Source organism: Phalangium opilio, unplaced genomic scaffold, assembly GCF_054372755.1.
Source record: "Phalangium opilio isolate 3A_F unplaced genomic scaffold, DU_Popi_V2 ptg000062l_1, whole genome shotgun sequence".
NCBI classification, from domain to species: Eukaryota; Metazoa; Arthropoda; class Arachnida; order Opiliones; family Phalangiidae; genus Phalangium; species Phalangium opilio.
In genome coordinates this window covers 1333454-1341739 of record NW_028324179.1, presented here as the reverse complement: position 1 = coordinate 1341739, position 8286 = coordinate 1333454, and the positions used below count along the sequence as shown (strand labels likewise).

Here is an 8286-nt window from a genome sequence, read left to right as displayed (position 1 = left end):
ACAGAACCACTTCGCATGACGCCACTACCCACCAAACCTTGGTCTGAACTAGCCGTCGATCATTTAGGTACATTCAAAAATGGCACTTATCTTTTAGTCATCATTGATGAGCACTCACGTTTTCCGCTGGCCGAGATCGTGTCTACCACATCGGTTGAAGCGAATGTCAAAGTTTTGGATCGCGTCCTCTCAATCTTCGGAGTACCAGACGTAGTAAAATCGGATAATGGCCCGCCATTCAATGCTAGAGAGTTCACTACCTATTTGAAGGATATGGGTGTTCATCATCGCAAGATCACTCCGCTCTGGCCGCAGGCTAACGGTACAGCAGAACGTTTTATGGCGTCCCTTGCAAAAGCACTACGGACAGCCGAAGTCGCGGGAACGGATTGGAAAGAAGCACTTACGAAGTTTCTTCGCAACTATCGTCTCACACTGCACTGTACTACGGAAAAACCTCCCTCCACCGTCATGTTTGGCCGCACAGTAAAAGGAAAACTTCCTACTTTGTCACATGAAGATCCGAAGGATTTGGTCGATTTGGCCACAAAGGATCATTCCGCAAAAACAAAGATGAAGAACTATTAAGACAAACGTCGTCAAGCCAAACCTCAGTCAATACAGTTAGGTGATACTGTTTTGGTCAAAGCCCAACGAAGTCATATTTTAACCCACTGCCGTATACGGTCACCAACGTTCAGGGACCTACGATTACAGCTGAGCGACATGGACACACTATCACTGGCAATTCGTCATTTTACAAACTCTACAACCCGGTCGAGCAAAACGAAACCCCAGTGACATCTAGGGATGGAGAACCTTCCAACGTTTCACCTTTTACCGACTACACCCGGCCATCTAACGAGTCTCCTACAACGCCTACAATTCCGTCCAGACCTCAACCCTACAATCTACGATCGCGTCCCGTGAAACCAAGACGGTTGATCGAAGAACTTTAGTGTGATAAGAATTTCATGCAATCTTTTTTTTATGTCTCGACAGTCACTTCTAAAGAAAAGGGGATTGTCGTGTTTCAAATATATCTTTAACCATTCTCACGCATGCATATATAAATCTTTGTAACTACTATAACAATCTTTGGTTTAAAAAGAATAATAATAAAAACGTGACTGCGACGCAGTAAGCGCTAAGCGGCTATAACCAAAATGTCCTAGTCTATCTGTATAAACTTCAAAGTATTAAAGTTGTTATTATAGCTAATGAATCGTATTAATTAATCACCACCGTTACCGACGAGGACATTACAAAATCCTCCATGTAAAGCATGTTGTTGAAGGAAGCTGCAAGATCTTCCTCCCGTTCTGCCGTTAGTAAGGAATCGAACTCTTTCTCTTCCGAATCTTCTTCATTATTGAAACACGGTTGATCGCCGTCGTCTTCGTCCTTCTTGGTCGATCTCCATTTTTGGTTATCCATAGGGTTTTGACCGTGGGCCATTATTATAGAGTTCATTAATTAATACAACAATACTAATTTTAATTAATTACAGTCAATGATTAAGTTGGATTAAGTGAATGATAATTAATTGGGTAAAACAGCGTTATTAATCAACGAGAGAGCCGGGGCTTAATATCCCGCGTGGGGGGCGTTGAAATCTCGCTGGTAACAACAACGTTTTAGGGACAAAACCGAGGCTTAAGGCCTACATGTATTCGAGTGTCCCTGTTCGGGCGCCATTTATGTAACCCTCAGTAGAATAAACTTAATTCAAGGGAATAATTTCCCTGGTATACAAAAGTCGATCCGTCTTAGGAGAAATAATAAACAGAACTGATTGACAATACTAAAATTATCCTAGATCACATCTGTGAAAGAGGTGTGGCTTGTGACATGGAGGCTAGATATGCCCTGCCAGAACCAAGGAGTGGAAACTCCAAGAGTTCTGGCAGCCATGTTACATCTATTCCATTCTTTTTGATCCATTTTAATAAATTAATGTTCGTTCTATTTAATCCATTTTAATAAATTTTATCCCTTTAACTGAAGAAAAGATTTAACAGTCATTTCATTACCCCTTGAACATAGGAAATGATTTCCCAACCATTTTGTTATCTTTTGAAAAAAATAAACTAACTTTACCATCCTTATGCCTTCTTTTTGATTCGCAACCATTTAGTTTTCCAGTTATCTAAAAAATGGTTGACCCGTTTAAAGCTACAAATATATTTCATAAAGGCATTTTCTTATCCCTTTAAGTCCTATTAACACAAATAAACAATTTATACTAATATGAATGTATCATTAATTGCTGTAAGCAAATATTAATAAATTAAACAATTTCTTTATCAACTCGCGTTAATCAATTTCTTCAATCTTCATAACTCAATGAAATTTTGTCGAATTTAAAAGCAAATAAATGGTGTGGTTTCGCCACTTGATGCTCCCAGGGTCGAAAAGGTGTAGCTAACTGGCCAGTTGCTAAGCTCAGTAAAATTAAATTTCCTAAATTATCATGTTTTTTGTAAAAGATCCGAAACTTATTATTTCCTGATTTAAAAAAAAAATCTACCTTTCTTTAGTTAAAACAAACGCCACTACATGCTCCCGTAGTCCAAGAGTGGAGTTGACAGGGTTTATTTGTTTATCAGTGTTTAAAGGGATTTAATTAGCCTCTATGCCTAATTGCTAATTAAGTCATAATTGTCCAATTGCTAATTCCAATTCAATTAGTTGCCAGATAATTAGCACAGTTCTGGTTTGTTTGGTGACAGGGTTTTGTGATCGTGTGATTTAATCAATCATTTATTCTACCAGCAATTTGACAAACAATTTATCTTCGTAGCAGTTATCATTGGCACCTGGTGAGAATTAAAAACAGGCTATTGCTTATTGTTTTCTTGGGCAATGTTAAAATAATCATTATATAAATAAACTGGTCATCGTTTAATTTTTTCTTAGGCAACTTAAAAATAAGCACTAAAAAAGTAATAAAAAAATTTATAGTTACCCAACAACAATGATTGGAAGAGTCCGAATAAAAAATATTAATTGGTTTGTTGACAATGTTTAGTGATCGTGTGATCTATCGATTAATTTATCAGCAAATTCAACAAACAAAATGATGTAGGTATTTGTTATCATTGGCCGGTGACACCAGTTTAGAAACCTGTTAACGAACCCTTATGCGTACAGTTTGCATTAATCTACTTTAGACAACAAAAACTTATTTAATTTAAGCAAAAAATTAACACTAATCAGCGGTTATCGTTGGCCGAGGGCACCGAGTGAGACACCTTAAAACGAACCCTACACGGCATGGTCTTCTAACTACAACAACCAGCTGACACTGACAGCTGTCAGCTGTCACGAACTTTAGACCGATACTTACTAAAATCAATGAATTTATAAATTATCGGCTAAAACCTAACTTTAAATTCTTTTGAAATAAATTATAATTAAGTTTAACTTACGAAAAAATAAAATTAGACCTAATTAGCTCCATCTTTTATATGAAAAGGGAAAAAATTTCCCTTAAGGCTTAGACTCGAACATAGGGAGAGCGGACTGCGGACGACGTATTTTCTAAACAAAAAATGGCTATAGCTGTAAATATCTCCTACCTACCGTACTACCTACAGCCGAAAAGTACTATTGCTAAGACCGAGGCTTAGCAATCAATAAATGAAATTTAATTATTAAATTATTGACTAAATCGTACCCTTAAATTTTTTTTGTATTGAATCAAAATAAATTATTACTTACAAAAAATATTAAAATCAGATCTTTTCAAGCTCATCAACGTTCTCAAAGTTCAAAAATAATCTTTAAGGTGACAAAACGCGGCGGCCATTGCCCAAAAGATTTAGTTTCCCTTTCTATACAAAGTTTCCACACCTACGTCATAAATGACGTAGCCTGCACAACGTAAGTCAAAGCATGATTAAACAAGACGGCCCAAGGGCTCGTAATAGTAGCCATATCGTCAAGTGAATAGCCCCTCTATACCCTACCCTAATGTGTGGATAACCCCTCTATACCTTACCCTAATGAGTGAATAGCGCTATCTTTTTCAATGCTTAAATGATTTACCGTGCATAAAATCAGAGTGAATAGCCCCTCGATTCCTTACTCTAAACAGTGATTAAATTATAACATTATAAATTTACTTATGCTGTAATTCTAATATTCCGGCGAATCGAAGAACAGATAGTTTTTAGTGATAATCCCCTCGATGAATTTACAACATAGACTTATGCCGATGCACACTTATCGCATCTTATAATTTCTAACTAGGACTTATGCCCAGAAACTTTTGAAAGAGAAAGTTTAGTTATAGTGATTACGCATTTTAGTGATTCTCCCCTCGAATTACTTTTAGCAATGCTAAAATGATCAGACGCATAACGCCCATTTAACACTATGTTACCTCTATCTAAACCCACATTTGAATTAACCGCCAAAACGTTCCAGTCAAACATAACATAGATGACGATAGCTACCGAACGAGAACGAAACACATGAGGAGCGCGGTAGGAAACGGGAAAATCGTTATCTATTTAATTAGCACATACATAAAAAGAAAATAAATATAAAAACCCCAAACATACAAATTCATAAGTATCCGACCCCACAGATAAAAATTCAAAAGTTTCCGACCCCACAGATTGAGAGGTACCCCACCCCACATCACCCCGACATTTTAGAGATAAGAATAAATAATAAAAAACTCGAGGTTTCTATCAAGTCTCTACGGTTCATTGGTAGAATGGCTGTCTTCTACGCCAGCGACCCGGGTTCGATTCCCGGGTCTGATCTGAAAAAATTTTAATTAAAATTAAATCTCTAACCGAGCCCAGTAACCCCTATGGGTGGGTTGTGGTAATATAAAGTTCCTTTTAAGCTAAAATCTGACGATAACGAAGCGACAACCCCCGGCCACTACTACTACTACTACTACGGCTCGGGTCAAACTAAGAGCCTATCGTATACTACGATATGGCTAAAAACATAAAATTTAGCACTTAAACTTAATTTTTCTCAAAACCTTATAAATGGTCCTAGAAAAAGGTTTATATTTTGATATAAAACCGTTCCCAAACGTAACAAACGAATATTTCATTTCAAAAGGGTGGCCACAAAATGGCTAAATTTGAGAAAAACTCCATGTTATTTCTATGGGAAAATTTAACTTTTTCACCAAAAGGGCTAATTAATTTTATGCAAATGAAAACCACCCTTAGCAACTTTATTTTTTATGCAATAAACTAATGGGTGGATCTTTTTGAAATTTTAACCACATATTGAGGGCCCGAATTGTAGTTCTGTGGAATTTTTTCGAAACAATTAATACAATACAAAAAAAGTTATATCCAAACAAAAAACCCTCCTTATACATTAAGAGCAGTATGAAGTCTTATCTAAGAGAGGTACCGCTCTCGTAGAATTTCGCTCTTTGTTCGGATTTTTGTAACATTTCAAAACTCTTAATTAATGGTGGAGGGTTAAGATTGAATCTTTATAGAGCCAAATTTTCGTTTTGTTTAATGGGGCCTGACGGAAAAGTGTATAAAAACGAAATAGTCGAAGCTATTCTGTACGTTCCTAAAGTTCAAGTCGCTCCTAAAATATTATTGGCACACGAGCAAGCCTTAAGTGTCAAAGCGGCTCAATACGCGTTCACTCGCACCGAAACGAAAGTTTTCACAATTTCTCCTAACATATTAACTACTTCTATTGAAAATATATATTTAGGACCCAACCCTAATAGGTCTTTAGTATGTTTCGTAGACCACGAGGCGTATAATGGTTCTTTCTCGAAAAACCCTTTAAATTTTGAAACTTTCGGGCTTAATTATATAGCGTTTTTTGCAAACTCTGAACAAATACCTTTCAAACCTTTAAGACCTGACTTAGACAAGGGGCTGTAGGTACGATCTTACTATACTCTTTTCAGCGGCTCTGACACACACTATAGTGACCAAGGAGTAAACATTAGTTTCGAAGAATTTGCAGATGGTTACGCCATATTCTGCTTCGATTTAAGTCAAGATAATTCCGCTAGTCAAACAAATCATTGGAACCTTGTTCGACAAAGACAGCTGAGGCTAGAACTAGGATTTAAAAATGCTCTCGCGAAAACACTCAGTTGTATCGTAATTTCGGAATTCCAATCTTTGCTCGAAATTGACAAGAATAGAAACGTCACTATTGTTAGTTAAACACAATGAATGCCCAAGAAATAACGACTATTTTAAAGAATTATAAACATTTCAAAGGGGTTTACCCTAGTGACATGTTACCGAAAATAATCGAAAATTACCCTTCATCGGTAATAGTAAATTTAGATCCTAAAAGGGCTGAAGGCTCTCATTGGATAGCTATCTACTTTGACGGACGTAAAAACGCCTACTATCTAGATTCACTAGCTATTGAGAATGTAGTACCATCAATCAGGATATTTGTCAAAACGAATTCTTCTAAATGGTCTTATAACGAAAGAAGATTACAATCCTTATCAAGTTCATCTTGCAGACATTTTTGCATCGCCTATATTTTACATCACCCTCCGTCATTTCGTGGATCTTCAAATCGTCGTACGATGAATACCACGTAGACCCCGATAACCGAAGAAACAATTTTTATACTACAAAATACATCCACGGCATTTCTTTCCGAGTCTTATATACTATCGGCATGCTTTAATTACGCAACGCGAGACGTTGCCACCTATTTTTCTAATGGAAAAGAAAAATGCGCGTTTTTAGAAGAAACTTTTAATATTAAAGACGATATGATTTAAACGAAATTGGTTGCCATAAGGCAACGGAAATTGAAGATGAGCCCCCCGTTAAATGTTTATTTCCCCATCGCTCAAAACCGTGCGCAATGAGAGAAGCGTGCTATACGCTTCATATTCGTATAAAAATAATGAAAATATTAACATTTAAATTTTATTTTTAATTGTTCATTAGAATAGTGTCCCTGGATACATTTCAAGTTTTCTGCTTATTTCCGCTCTCGCGAATTTCCAGGAGGCTCAAAGTATTTGAGTTATTTCCGCCCCAATTCAACCTTTTCTAGCTGTGATTTATTTCGTCGGTTTTATTTTAAGCAGGGACGGAAATAAGATAACTTTGAGACACTTATAGGGGTCACTGCCTCACTGAACCAATGTCCTATAAATTGATTGGGTGTGCAAAATGTTCTGGTTGCTAGACCAGCTTGTTATATTTAAAAGTCATTAAGAGTGATTTCGTCTCGACTCATGAAAGTCACTCCCGACAATTGAAAGAGGCATTGGTTAAAGAAACCTTATCACTCTTTTGGAAAAACATTACTTCGCGAGAATGAGATATTGTAATTCGCGTGTATGAAACTCTCAAGCCACGAGTGCTATTAAGTCACTCATTCTTGTCTCACTCTTTCGGCGCGAGAGACAAAAAATCTTTCGCAATGCGAGTGACACTATTCTCCGCCGAGTTCTCAAGAATCTCGCGGCGTTTTAAGCTGGAAAAATAAACTCACGTGATCAGCAGCCATTTATGGGGAGAGGGATTAGCTAACTCGATCACGTCCAATTAAGGTTTCTCAGAGAAGGCGGCACTCCTCTCGGAACTTAAAACTTCCTTGTTCAATTCATTTTAATTTAATTAACCTCACTTTCATTAGAATTATAACCTGATTTCAACAATGGTAAGTGGCACAACTTTGAACCAACTACCACCGTGCTCAGTGTTCCTCGAAGAAATAGAGTAGCTCCGTGAACAACTGAATATTGCCGAGTAACGCCATTATTATTTTCATAAAAATTTATTTCTAATGTCATAATTGTAAATAAGGAACTTAATGCACAATATCTTTGGATCCAATGGCCCAAAGGACCTGAAAATTTAATGACGGGGCTGTTTGACAATGGAGATAAGACACTATTTTTGCTCACTGCAGTGCACAATGTCCTATAAATTTTCCAGTGAAATAGGGGGTCACTGGACATATAACCTAAAATAAATTCTTATTTCCGGCCCTGTCACTCCGGATGGCAATTTTCCGGAGTGGCGGGAGTGCTCTCCAAAAGAGGAGTAGAAGGGATAAGACACATTAAATAGTAAAAGCATTATAAATTTGGGAAAATGTAAATGTATAGTTAAGCTAATTCGTAACTTAGACTTGGATTTCTACTCTTAGGCAATATTAAATCCATAAAACATTTATAACTTTAATGGTCTTATTGTAATAATCAATGTCTTATCACGTTCCCATCAACATTTGACTTTTAAATATGAAAGAATTATGACACCCTTACTTATTTGCCTTTCAACTGAAGTG

The 8286-nt window shown here is 36.7% G+C and overlaps 1 long non-coding RNA gene across 1 annotated transcript; it reads right to left on the bottom strand.

Annotated features, from left to right (window-relative positions):
* Nucleotides 1–1591: 1591 nt before the first annotated feature.
* On the bottom strand, nucleotides 1592–3348 carry LOC149663458 (uncharacterized). Its single transcript, XR_016368559.1, has 3 exons — nucleotides 2969–3348; nucleotides 2531–2819; nucleotides 1592–2463 (listed from the first exon to the last, which is right to left on the bottom strand). It is a non-coding gene; the product is annotated as an uncharacterized LOC149663458 (long non-coding RNA).
* Nucleotides 3349–8286: the final 4938 nt, after the last annotated feature.